Here is a 15,121-nt window from a genome sequence, read left to right as displayed (position 1 = left end):
ATACCTCAGCTTACACTAGATTTTATTCAGTTAGGAGCCTGACTGCTGATACAGGTAACACTAACCCTCTTGTGGTGGGAAATTCTGTCTGAACTGAACTGCCTTATCTGGAGGCGGCAAGAACAAAATCAGTATTACGCCCCTGGGATGAACGGGTTTACGGTTTCAACCGCCTGTGATTGAGCCTGAAGCGTATAGAGCCATCTGTCATTAGCACAAATAAAATACCAAAGCTGACGAGACCAGGAAGTGATAACAGGAAACACCATTAACGCGCGCTCTTATGACTCATATCCAGTTGAATAAAATCGGCTGTTATTAGCTGGAATAAAATTCTGTAGTAGTCCCGACCATCAGACTGATGGTCAGTATAATTCAACTCAGTGGCCTTATCTCCAAACTATCAGCATTCATCTAAAACCAGAATAAATAAACAGATAACTAAATCGTATTGGAAAGGCTACAATGGAAGGATGAACGGCCTCTCTGTCTGTCCCTCAGTTATACGAGGGACGCCTGTATCCATATTTTTTGGTAATCAATACATGCCTGGCATATTCTTCCTACGCTGAACATAATCGTGCTGCGCCTGTTACAATGAAATACCCAAATGCGTTCTCCATAGCATTGAAATGGTTGATACTTTCAGTGGATGTATGCAAGCAATTTCAGTCGACTGAAGAAAGTTTCTCCTTCTCAAAAGGCTAATGTGACAGCTGGCTTTTAACCCTCTCATGGTAGGAACATCTCATCTCTAGTATTTCACCAAACGCTAGAGGACATATCCACCTGAGACTGAATCATAAGCACTTCAGAGTTAATACAGCACTATCACCATTAACCCTCTTTTGTTAGGTACACCTCTTGTATTCTCTTCCAGCTCCAGACAATTCTATGTTTCTGAAATCTGATTTTAAGGACATGAGGGAAATGGGTATCTAAAATGATTATCCCTCTGATGCAATTGTTTGCTTTACTTTACCTTACATGTTCACAGTCTGAGGGTATCAGAATTCATAATATTGATCTTAATGACAGGATTGAGAGTTAACTAACCAATAGAGCCGAGTTCCACAAAACATGATAAAATGCTGGACCAATGCTGGATCACCATGCGCCATAATCATAACAATTACGGAATGTCGAATCTGATAGGAAAGTTATTAATTCTGATTCACTGTGTCGATTAAACCTCGCTGATACCAGGCTGATGACACGATGGTAGGAAGTGGGGAGTGGGAGACCTGGGGGGAGGGGTGCCAGGGGTGAGAGATGTGGGAGGGGTTAAACAGGAGTGAGGGGAACAAAGGGGAGATGGTGTTGGTATGGAAGGGGGGTCGAGGGAAGTTGGGATAGTATAGGAAGTGAAAGTGAGCGAAGGGGTGAAGGAAAACTAGTGTAAGAGTGCAAGACGGCTAATGGGAAGAATGGTGAGATTTAGGATGGGAGGGGGTGAAAGGGTACAAGAGAGGGGCAGGGGAGGAGAAGGAGGAGGAGGAGGAGGAGGGTGATGGAGAGACCGGAAGAGTGTGGTGTCGGGGACAGAAAGGAGAGAGGGAGAGGGAGGGTAGAAGGGCTTGAGTCAGGGAGAGTAGAGAAACAGAAGGAGGTGTATGAGTCAGGAAAGGTGCGGGGAAGGGGGAAAGAGACCAAAGGGATGAGGTGAGAGGGGGAGCAGGACGGAGGTTTATAGTCAATGAACGGTGATTGTAGAACCGTTCATAGGAGATTATGGGTAATTTAGAAAGGTGAGTGATAGAGAGTTTGTGGAAGGTATATAGGGAAATGTTGGACAGCGTGTGGCAAAAAAAGTTTATTAGCAGTTAATCGGTACTGGGCAAGGCGGAATAGGGCAATTGTGAGCTGGTGTCTGTGGGTGATTGTAGACGATGAATGACGGTGATTAGTAGTATTAAGTACTATATACTACAATGCAGTATTTTCTTTTAAGTTCCGGATCTTACATTTTTTTTTTTTTTTTTTTACCTTGGGAGTAACCACATATAAATCAAGGGCTAAAGAAGGCTATATGTAACCCCTCCACTGCGATTATGTTATTTTTTGTATTTTTTTATTTTAATGCAAGGAGGAAGGAACCAAAGGCCAGGAGCCAGCAAATTATATCCAACTTTAGGAAGACTTAGAGAAGGAGTTCACGAGGGCTGTATCTCACCTCTCCATCTCTGAAACTCTCTCTGAAGGTAAACAAAAACCTATGGTGGTAACAACAATGTATGAAAACATCATCGCGCGAGCGCATGAACACACACACACACACACACACACACACACACACACACACACACACACACACACACACACACACACACACACACACACACACACACACACACACACACACACACACACACACACCACGCCGAAAAACAATATCCAGCGCTTCAAGTAAAGAAAAAGCTAACCGTAGAACAAAAAAATGACAACAAAATGAATTTGTTGGTCAGAATGAAACGTCTTCTGTTTCCTGTTCTTTCTACCTCCAGACGATGTCGTAAGTCTCAGGGGAAACATCATGAACTAAAAGGGATATTCTTTGTTTTAGTTAACACTTTCATTACTAAGTGGCTCTTGTAAGATGAATGTAGAACCACCCGGAATTAATCAGTGTGCTAAAAAGAAAAGTAACAGTGCTGGAGTCATTTACATTTTTATGACTACACTACTATGGTTCCCTTTTGGCTGTATCAGATCGTCTGGCAGTAAATGGAGCAGTGTACTAGATTTTATTCCGACTACGAGAGGCAGGCTTAAAAACGTCTGTCCAGTCGAAAAAAAAAAAAAAAGCATCGCAAACAGCAGTGACCCTGTGATATCCTACCTGATTGTTGTAACTCGTTCTGTCCCAAAAATATTATTTTCTTTAACAAATGAATGTGCCCATGATAGCAATACTGACTAGGCAATGTCACAAGAATGATATGTATTGTATGACGTCCTCATCAATGCGAGTATACAAACATAGGGTAGAATTACCTGACATTTTGCAATAATCATCATCCTCTTGATTATACTGTTTCATGCCAAGTTTGTACAGAAATTTTTTCGAAAGATCTTATAATAACTAAATGACAGATTTTCCACCAGCACTTAAAACTCTAAATTCCTGTTGTGTCATAGTGCAGGCTTGCGGGTGAGTAATTTTCCTCACCTGAGGAATGTGTGGGCTCGAACCAAGTACCTTTGGTGCACGGCCATTAACGAGGTTGTCTTATGGTGGTGCTGGTGGCCTCCTTAAGACATATATGTATTTATGTATGTATTAGGGATGTATCGGATATCCGCATCCGCATCCGCATCCGCGCTTATGTAAAAATATACATCCGCATCCGCATCCGCGCTTATATAAAAATATACATCCGCATCCGCATCCGCGCTTATGTAAAAATATACATCCGCATCCGCATCCGCTCTTATGTAAAAATATACATCCGCATCCGCATCCGCGCTTATGTAAAAATATACATCCGCATCCGCATCCGCGCTTATGTAAAAATATACATCCGCATCCGCATCCGCGCTTATGTAAAAATATACATCCGCATCCGCATCCGCGCTTATGTAAAAATATACATCCGCATCCGCATCCGCGCTTATGTAAAAATATACATCCGCATCCGCATCCGCGCTTATGTAAAAATATACATCCGCATCCGCATTCGCATCCGCATTTGAACGAGACATAAAGCGGATGTGGTGGGTCACTGCATTATCGTGACTTTAACTGAAATGTATGCCTTCGTTATAAACAAAAACATTAGTGTTTTTCTTTGATGCGACTTGCTTGCTGTGTTTACTGTTTACATTGGTAGGCGGTCATAAGGGCGAAAATTTTGTAGTTATTCTATAGTGCTTTGGTCTGCACAAGACCAAAGTGCTGTGACTAACACAACCAAGTCGGTAAGAGTCGTATGGGTAATACGCTTACCTTAGTACTTTGTAATGTCTAACGGGGTTAATAGGAGTCAAAATGTATTTATATTGGTGTGGTTGGCTGTGTGCGTGTGCGTGTGTGTCAGTGTTGTAGTCAAGACCAGGCACCTCGAGACCAAGACCAAGACCAGACCCTCCGCGACCAAGACCAAGAATTTATATGTCTGTTGAAGAATGAAAAGTAGCTGCAGCCTGCAGATGCTGCACTGCTGGTCAGTTTTCACGAGCGTCTCGGCCCCTCGAGTGAGTGCACCAGTAGCCTACCCCAATCACCCAGTTGCAGATTATGTATCGATGCGATACTCAACACGTTTCAAACGAATTTAAGTTGATTATCACACATGAGTTGAATGAGGCCGAGGAGTTACTGGGAAGACAATTACTAAGAAGAATGAAAGAGAGAATATAGCAATGGGGATAATTCCCGGAAACAAAACTCAAGAGTATGGAGGGACCAGGGCCCACACCAAGACTGTGACAATTTGCTACTTTTTCAGGCCCGTGTCAAACGTTTTCCAGGCACCCCAGGGCGCGGTCATAGCTCTCTACGGTCCTGCACGATGTTACGGCTTTTGAAAGCTTTTTAAGTTTTTAAACTTTGGAAAGTACGGTTTTGAAGTTATAATGTATGGTGTTGTATACTTTGTCAGTGCCATCGTATTCATGGATAGCTGTATCTCCCTCATGCGAAAGCTGGTTTTCGGAACACTAATTTTCGCACTTCTCTCTGTGCTTTCTCGTGCCCAAGCGTTCCATACACAACATATTCATCTTTCGTTTCTCGTGAACAGTCGAGGGGGACTACCTATTTTTCAGGATAATTATACAAGACACCGGAGGGGTTTCGGGATACAAAGGTGGGAAGCATGAAATTTTCATAAATATAAACTATATCGTACTTCCATAAGTGCTCCAAATACTTTTTACAGTCGTACCCATTATTTGTTTAAGAGAACAGTTTCCATTAATTTTCCCTCTTGAAAGGGGCCCTCATTCGAGTCTGCTCACTCCCCTTCTTGCTACTACAGATGATTTATCGGCCCCCAGGTGACCCCCCACTTTAGTGGGGCCAGAAACGCCACTGGGCCACATGGCCATGGCCCCCCGCTCATAGGTGAATAAGTTGTAAGAAATACGAGGGTGGCTGTGAAACACTAGAAAATATTCTGATTTCTTCTAAAAAGGTCACAGAAGTCACTGCATGCCTCCGTAATAGCCATTCGGAAGCTCTGAAGGGTCATAACTCGAAAGGTTGGAAGCCACTGATGTCTGACTTGGCCCCCATCGCTCCAAAATCCTGGCTATGCCCCTGTAAGAGAGGAAATATATTTACAAAATTTAATATATGTGAACACCTGACCATCTAGGTAAAGTATTTTTGCTTTCGTTGCTTCACTGACATGAAGAAACGAACATAGGAAAATAGAAATTTTTGTGGTTACGTTTTCCGAGCGAACTAGTTAAACCTGTGGTGTATATGTACGAAGGGTGCGGGGATTGCATACACCATACACGTATATGAAGTACATGGAGGTGAACAGAGCTGCAAACAAGCGTGCGTGCAAACGGAGATTATCACTGCGAGAATGGCCACGTCATGTATGATCTCTCGACTCGCACGCACTCTATCAGCGCTCTCAGGGCTCAGCTCATGCATCAGCACTGTAGCGCTAGACAGGCGGTATCACTTGACAGTACAACGCTGTATGGCGCGCCCTGAATCGAATCAGCCATGATTTTTCTCCGTGTATGATCATAAATTCCGACCTTCCCCACGCCGCAGTGCACTTTGTAATGCTGGTCCCGATCTGGTCTTGAGCCAAAACTCCGAGACCAGAAGCTTCGAGACCAAGATTAAGACCAAGACCACATCAAGCGAGACCAAGATCAAGACCAAGACCACATCAAGCGAGACCAAGATCAAGACCAAGACCACATCAAACTGGTCTCGAGACCGTTCTTGGTCTCGAGACGTACAACACTGGAGTGTGTTATGGAGACTATGGCTAGAGAAGTGTCACAGTAAGTTAAAGAACGGTGCTGATAGAACCACTGTCTGAAAACACTGTTTTTTACAGTAGCTGAGTTCATTACGAATATTTTAAAAGTAGGGAAAAATCAGTTCCCAAGGCCGGGATAAGAGATAGGCGCTGTATCCAAGGGCCGAGCTTTGGTTAAATAATTATGCAACACTATATCCTGAAAACATTTGCATCCTTATCCGCATCCACTAGGATGTCGTAGTTTCACATCCGCATCTGCATCCGCATCCGCAAGATACAGAAACATGATACCCGCATTCACACCCGCATCCGCGGATGTTTAAATCCTGACATCCGATACATCCCTAGTATGTATGTATGTATGTATGTATTTATGTATGTGTGGGGGGGGGTGTTTTCGAAAGTAATCATTTTTGCAAATTATATGATCATTTTCCATAACACTTGAAACCCTGAGAAGTCTGCGATGTAACTGTAACGTTTTCCCCTTATGAAAAAAAAAAAAATAAATAAATAAAAATAAATAAATAAAGCATACGGAATTCCTTTTTCTGCAATCACCGACAAATTTGTTTAAATTGCAAAGCGTTTATAGACTGGGGTATATGGCCGGAACATTTGTCCGGCTCAAGGAAGATGGATGGACCTGCCCTGCATAGTTTCGGGTCACCATTGGACAAGGTATGGAACCTGACAGTTCGCCAAAATGGTAGTAGGTGGATGGTTACCTTCGTCTCGAGAAGTACTACCATGGGAGTGACGTGTGGGCAAGGTTTGGTGGCTGGTACTGCACATTTCCAAGCGGGAAACTCAACAACATTTAGGGGTAGTCGAAGTCCTGGCTAAGGCTGCAACTCATACATATCTCCTATACACAGCTCATCCTTTTAATAACTATGCTTCCTCCATTTTCCCTGCAACTAGCAGTGTTGCAGAACTCTGTTACGACCCTGACTAGGTGCTATCTGCCTTAGTAATGAGAGTGCATGCTTGTGGTCAGACAGACCGGGGTCCAGCAACGACAAAAAGCATTATTGGTAATGGATGTTATCATCCAGACTTTGTTCAGCAGGTTTAACACTATCATGACGTGTCATGACAAGGTTCGAGGCTCAGCAATCCATTCAAACTTGTTCAGTCGTTTCTGCATTGCTCATGAAATGAGTCGCACCAGTCCTGGTGTAGTCCTCATGTGGTGACTCACCACTATTCCAGCCTCAGTTGCACACTAGGATCAATGTGGTGCAGGTTACTGGTTCAAGTTACTGTTACTACCGCGAGTGTTGACGGATGGAAAGAAAAAAAATGATTTAATGCTGACTCAGTCACGGAATGGAAAGTCATATAAAAACATCAAACATGTTGCCAAGGAGTGTATACGAGAGTATTGTTTGTCGCTTGAGGGAACTTGAAAAACATGTGGGAAAGAAAATCCAATAGTGCAGTAATAAATATAATAATACCACCACCACCAACAACAATAACAGTAATAATAACAATAATAATAATAATAATAATAATAATAATAATAATAATAATAATATTTTCTTGGTCCTTCAGGAACGTAGGGACCCATAGGCAAGGGTGACCAGCCTCACTTGCCCCAGGAAGGCATTATGTGAGCATTAAGACAGTCATGCGTCGAAAGTAAAAGCTTACGGATCCCATCCGGTTGGAGCTCCTAAACCCATTTCCTCACCGGGTGTCATTTGAGTATATGGTTACCAGACAACAATGTTTCTGGGCTACAGGAAACCATCTGGCTTGTAAATATGTGCAGTCATTTCCTCCTCCTCCTCCTCTTCCTCCTCCTCTTCTTCCTCCTCCTCAAGAAAAACGCTTGGAGAGATACAAGGGGTAAATTTAAAACGAAGCAGAAGTGTTTGTGTGTAGTAATATGGAGTGAAAACAGCTTTAGGATACCGTAAACACGCATAAGAGGGGTTCTTAGAAAAGTCGAGAAAATGTTATTTAGGATGGTGCGCGGATAAAATTTTAATGGGGTGCTTTGCTCTGGATGCCTGGTCGTCTACTGAGTAAAGGGGCTCCAACCGGATGTGATCCTTTTGGATCTACGTCCACAGGTGGTTAGGGTTAATTCTGGTTGTTTGGCTCTGAACACATATTTGACAGACCCCATCCCAAGACTAGGCAGTCCTACTTTTTTATTCAAGAAAGAAGAAACCAAGGGCTTTAAGCCAGCAATGTTGTTCCCGCTTAGAAAAAGAAAAGCACAAGAGTCAAATTCAAGAGCAGTGCATTTTGAGATGTCTGGACTCATTGCCATTAAAAGACTGGAGGTCATAAGCAAAGGGAAATATAGCCAAAAGGAGACATGGATATATGAAGGGCTGGGAATATCGGTCAACTCTTGCATTAAAGACTTGAGCAGAAAAGAGGCAAGAATTTGTTGTTAGACGGGTGCAACGCTCCCGCCGTATTGAAGGTGGGAGGCAAACAGAAAGTTCAAAAGAGCAGTCACCGTTGAAACAGTGATAGAATGGAGATGAAGATGCAACAGTGCAGTGAAGATAAAGAGGTTGAAGGGAGTCAGTAAGAGGAGATGAGCGAATGAGACAAAAAACCTTTTACCCAACCTTGTTGAGAAGAGCTGTATGTGAGGACTCCCCCCCCCACACACACACACACCAGAGAGTTATATTCTATAGAGCGGCGTATAAAACCCCTTTTTTGAGTCACCAGCTTTGTGGAAATAAAGAAGGCACGAAGTCGACTTGGCACACCTAATCTCTTGGAGGCAGATTTTGCAATGGAAAGGTGAAGAGTGAAGTCGTCAGCATATGCGTGAATAAGGTCGTTGATGAATAGAAGGAAGAGAGTCGGTGACAGGACAGGACCCGAAAAAACACTATTAATAGCTCTAGGAGAGGAGCGGTGACTATCTACAGCAGCAACTGTAGAACGACCAGAAAACAAGCTAGAGATGAAGGTACAGATAGAAGGATAGAAACCGTAAGAGGGCAGTTTCTACACGTTACATACCTGTATATATTGCCAGGTCGGCGCTAGTTACTAATGCCCATACATGCTTGGGCGGTCTCATCATAACTAGTTTAATGTTGTTAACAGGGGTGTTTTTTTGTGGTGCGGTCTTGTGGAAGATCAATAATATCCGATTTAAAGGCTTCTAATAAACTGTTCCCTGCCAGCATGGGTTGCAATTCACGTAATTCGGACAGATCTTTTCTCATACCACTTGATACCTCTCACCCACGGACTAGAGACTGGTCACCCTTGTTTTTTAATGTTTAGACTTTTTTAATGTTTAGACTGAGTCACCAAACCTAGGACGCATAAGCCCCAGATAATTTGGAGCAAGATTTGATTAATGGATTGCTTTAGCCATAAAATGCAGTGTTTTCTTTTCTAACAAGTTTTCAACTATCACACATTCTTATTCAGCTCAAAGTAGGGGTTAGTGTAGGACACATTAAATCCATAAAGTTGGGAAAGATTCTATAAGATGAATACAGTCGTCTGAAGAGATCAAGAATATAAGATGTTATTGTTGTCAAGTGGTGAAAATAAAATCGGACAGACTATTTACAGCTTTAGAAAACAGATATCCTTTATGGTATTTAGCATCGTCAAAATGAGAAAAAAAAAAAAAAAAAAACGATTTGCTCTTCAACGATGATAACGTCCTATATTGGTTCATTTTTGCCACCTCCAGATGATTATAATTCAGCTGTATAGGAAAAATAAGTAAGTCTAAAGGTGTCAGTGAAGGCTATATGTACCCTCTCCAGTTCTGAAAATCTGGTAGTCATTACAGTCACCTGGAGGTAACAAGGACCGAATATGGAAAAACGTCATTTTAGTGATGGTTTTTAGGGAAATCATAAAATAAACGTTTAGGATATATTTCCAGGAAGGTTGGGAAGGTGGTATTACGTCCACTTTATCTTGACCTAAAATTACAATCTCTTCTGAAATGTCGACCTGTAAAAAGAAAGTCACACTGAAATTTGATGTTGGTCAAAAAGACGTGATGTAGAACGTAGAAAAACCCACAGCATTGCTTGCTTCTGGCACTGAGCTTTGGTAAATAAGCTGCAAAACGATGAAAATCATGAAGTATTGACCTCTGAAGACGTATTTTTTATTATATTCTTGCTTCATTGTGACGAATTTATTAGGCTTGGGGGACACTTTTCAAACTCGGTGGTTTATATAACAGCCGTCATTTAACCGCTCGTTAGGAGACATCCTTCCTAAGGTGACTAAAATCGCCTGAAGGTACAATGTACGGGAAAAAGAGAACCGTATTGGAGGTGTCAACTTTTCAGTCCGGTGACATTTTACATGAATTAATTGACTATTTACAATCGTATTAAAACAAGGAAGGATCCAGAGTATCAAATGAAGTTTACATTATAATTCACTGAATTCGAAAAGCCTGTAAGTAGAATAAAGATTAAAATTGCTGGAGGGTTGGAAGACTATATGTAAAAAGAATCAGGGTGGTGAAGGCGTTAAGGTGGAAATACTATAGGATAAGTAAGAGGGGGCTTTTAGAAGATACATGAAGTGCTTTTAAGGGGAGGACGGAGAGGGAGGGGACGTGTTATGGAGATATGTAGGTGACGCCTTTAGGGTGTGTACTCTTCCTCTTTTACTGGATGGAGAGAGAGAGAGAGAGAGAGAGAGAGAGAGAGAGAGAGAGAGAGAGTACTCTCTCTCTCTCTCTCTCTTCCTACACTGCCAAGATTAACCGTTCAGCACGAGGACAATATTGTCATTTTGTTCTGGCAATTACAAAATTAATTCATTTAGCACCAAAAGGACCCCTCGTACTGAAGAGCTTCATATATCTATGCTCTTTCCCTTCATTTTGGGCGATCTTGCTTAAATAAAGTAAATCCCACTAATACCAACACTGCAGTCCTGCATGAGACAGCCGTAGCATGTATTCAATAAGGGCAGTGGGTGTTAGCACCGAAGTGGTGACATGTGCAGGTGTATGGTATGTAGGAGGACTACTGGGCTTTTGGAACATGCTATGATACCTATTCCTTGAGTCGGACGCAAAAAAGAAAAGTTTGGTAATAGTAGGAAACCAATACTGTGCAAGAGATGTCCTGAGGTTGAAAGGATTACCTACTGTACAGATTCTTTAGTAATGTGGCGCCTGTTTTCATTTTATCCTCACTACCACCAAGCAAATCTATTCAGCTTATAGGAGACCTTCTATAAAACAGCTCAAGATAATGGATGTATGTGTTTAATCCTTCAGTTAGAAAGTTTTTCTAAAATGAATAAAACAGTTTGGGGGCAGCAATGATACTCCACCATAATTAACCCATGATACGGACGAAGTTGAGGGAGAGAACATTTAAACTTTCAGCCAGAGGAAGTCTTTTGAGAAGACTTTTTTACTTGAGAGAGTTTTCGAACTAGATGGCTTAAGTATAGCCTTTTCACAATAAAATATTTTCATAAAGCTGAATACAGTGGTCTGGTAACAGTAGCAAAACTATGCTAAAAATGACGTTCCCAAATGAATGCGATAAAACATTAGATATGTTGGTGAGTCAGTTGTGTGATAAAGGAGTAAAAGTGATGAAAGCAAAGTGAATGGCGACCGTGATGGGAAAGGTGATGAATGCGATAAGAGTAGAAGAGAGGGCGACAAGAGCAGTGAGTGAAGGTGATTATGACGAGGAAGGTGACAAAGGTGATTAAAGTGCAGGCGAAGGTGTTGGGACAGTAGTGGAGACATCATTGTAGTTTGGCAGTTGTGAGGAATATATATATATATATATATATATATATATATATATATATATATATATATATATATATATATATATATATATATATATATATATAAATATATATATATATATATATATATATATATATATATATATATATATATATATATATATATATATATATATATATATATATATTGTTACGGAACAGAGAGAGATAATGAACACTTTAAGTGAGAATAATAAAAATCACTACTGTCCCGTAAAGTTCCAGGTTCAAAACAAAAGAGTTAGGTAAAATTGCAAGTTAAAGTTTAATGCTCAAACTAACAACAAAACATTCAGGACTCATAAGGATAATGTAATGGCAAAAAACAGGTTAAATATATGGTTAACTGCAATAGCCTCTATTAACACGAAATTAGCAAGAGTAAATTTATCTAAGTCAGCCCTGATAAAATGAAAATACACTGGGTAATGCTCAGTTAATGCAAGATAAATTATTACAGATACAAAATATTATCAAAAATGACTGACAAAAAGAACCCTTACATAAATCACAAAAAAACCTCACTAGGAATAAGAATCAACCCTATGCTACACAGCACAAGAAACAATGCAATAACAGTTATACTCAAATTACACAGCTGCTAGATGGTTGGAGACTTCCGGAGCACTCACAACAATAACTGTACAGGGGAGGACAGAAATGTGAACAAAATGAGTAGATCTAAGTAGCAATGATGCAGAGACTGAGCTCATTATATAGGGGCCAGCAGAGCTTGATACAACTTGTAAGAAGGACGCGCAAATGAAGCCATGGGGACAAAGAGTTGACAATCCCGCTCTGAACAACAGAAAGGACGACTTTACTATAACGGTAGAAGGGGGGGAATGAGGCAGAACACGCTCGTGATCAAACATGCAGCATACTGTGCATTAAAATTACACAAAGGATGATGAAATCATAGGCTATGTAACACCTCCCCACAAAGAAAAAGAAATTTACAAAGGAAATTTCTTATTACTCTAAAACAATCTGTCTAAAGTCTAGATAAGCAATCTGCAATAACATTTTCTTTCCCCTTGACATGTTGTATGTCTAATGAATACTCCTGAAGAAGTAGACTCCATCTTGTCAATCTCTGATTTTTATCTTTAAACTTACTAAGGAATTTCAGTGGGTTATGATCGGTATAAATGACTATGGGGTCAAAACCAGAACATAAAAAAAATGAAAAATGCTGTAAACCCAAAATCAAGGCCAAAAGCTCTTTCTCAATAGTTGAGTAGTTCTTTTGAGGTGGAGTGAACTTCTTACTGTAATAAGATACAGGGTGTTCAATACATGAGATCTCCCTAGCACGTTCAGTCATAGGTACTTGCCAGTATCCCTTTAACATATCAACCTTACTTATGTACCTAGCCTTTCCGATCTTGTCTATGCAATCTTCCACACGAGGGAGAGGGTAAGTGTCTGTTTTGGTTTTCTGATTAACACGTCTGTAGTCGATGCAAAGCCGCTGTGACCCACCTGGCTTAGGGACTAGAGTGACAGGAGAACTCCACTCGCTCTGACAGGGCTCAATCATCTTGTGGTCCAACAGGTAGCCAAGATCCTTCTGGATGAGAGGAACTTTCACTGGGTTCACACGGTAAGGAGCAATTTAATTGGCTTTGCGTCTCCAACATCGACATCATGCATCAACACAGTAGTTCTTCCTGGAGTGGCACGGAACACTTGCGGGTACTCCTGCAGTAATGCCGAAAACTCCTGCCTTTCCTCGGGAGGTAGATGAGAAAGCTAGGTCTGGAGATCATTCATGATATCAGGATTCTTCCCCAAACACTCACTCAGGCTCATGCTGCATGGGAGAGCTTCACTTGCAGACTCGGGTGGAACAGCTACAGTGCAGACTGGATTATTTTCGTCCTGCCTGTGATATAACTTTAGCATGTTGATGTGACAAAGTTGCTTGTTTTTTCTACGATCTGGTGTGGCGATGACATAGTTGACATCACTGAGTTTCTTCTCCACGAAATAAGGACCACTAAACTTGGCTTGAAGAGGTTGCCCATGCACTGGTAGCAGAATCAAAACCTGATCTCCTGGCTGAAAGTGGCGTAACCTGGACTTCTTATCATACCAAGTCTTCATCTTCTCCTGAGCAGCTCCTAAATTCTCTCTCGCCAGCTGTAAAGCAGTGGACAGCCGTTCTTTGAACTTCATCACATACTCCAGCAGGTTGACGTCATCTTCCTCTGACAGCCAGCATTCCTTGAGTAGCTTAAGGGGTCCTCTTACTTCATGGCCAAACAGTAGTTCAAAAGGTGAGAAGCCCAGTGATTCATTTGGAGATTCTCTTGCGGCAAACACAACGAATGGAAGACCTTTATCCCAGTCTTTCTGATGTTCCAAACAGTATTTCTTGAGCATCGATTTGAGTGTTTGATGATATCTCTCCAACGCTCCTTGGGTCTGGGGATGGTAAGCTGAAGACGTGATCTGGGTGATGCCCAACTCTTTCAGAGACTGCTTGAAAACGTTTGACATGAAATTACTTCCTCGGTCTGACTGTACCTCCTTGGGCAGACCAAACTTTGTGAAGAACCCTAGCATTTCCTTAACCACGTTCTTTGCTGAGATATTTCTAAGTGGAATGGCTTCAGGATAACGAGTAGCCATATCAATCAGGGTCAACACATAAGAAAATCCTGATGAAGTCTTAGGAAGAGGGCCCACAATATCCACCAACACACGGGTGAAAGGCGCCTCAAAAGGAGGAATGGGAACTAGAGGTGCAACCTTCTCGGTCTGATTACACTTCCCCACAACTTGACAGGTGTGACAAGACTTACAATACCAGGAAACATCCCTAAAGATACCTGGCCAGTAGAAGTGTTTCAAAATGCGTGCCACAGTCTTCCTCACTCCAAGGTGTCCTGCCAAACTGGAATCATGAGCCACTCTAATGATATCCTGCCTACAAACACGAGGGATGACAACTTGATGTACAACCTCCCATTCACAGTCGGCTGATGCTGCTGGGGGTCTCCACTTCCTCATAAGCACTCCTGACTTTATATAATAACAAGTAGAAGCACCGGCTGACTCTTCCTCACTGCAAGCAGAGTTAGCTAGACCTTTCAACTCAGGGTCAGCAACCTGCAACTCAACCAACTCTTGACGAGACAAATTATCAACACTACGGGGTACTGCCTCATCTGGTGAGTGGTCCAAATTAGCAAGAAAAGTGTCAGCTAGGATAACATCATCATCATCATTATCCTCTAAATCACCAGTAACTTTAGACTTAGCCCTAGTGACAGCACATGCAGGGAACACATCAGGGACATCACAGTCCTGGGTCGCAGCCACTGGCTTACTAGACAACTGAGGAGCTGGACACACTTGACTTCCACCAATAT

Source organism: Coenobita brevimanus, chromosome 23, assembly GCF_032717465.1.
Source record: "Coenobita brevimanus isolate Jiangsu-jjx chromosome 23, ASM3271746v2, whole genome shotgun sequence".
Classification (NCBI taxonomy): Eukaryota; Metazoa; Arthropoda; class Malacostraca; order Decapoda; family Coenobitidae; genus Coenobita; species Coenobita brevimanus.
Note: the sequence above shows the minus strand (reverse complement) of the source record.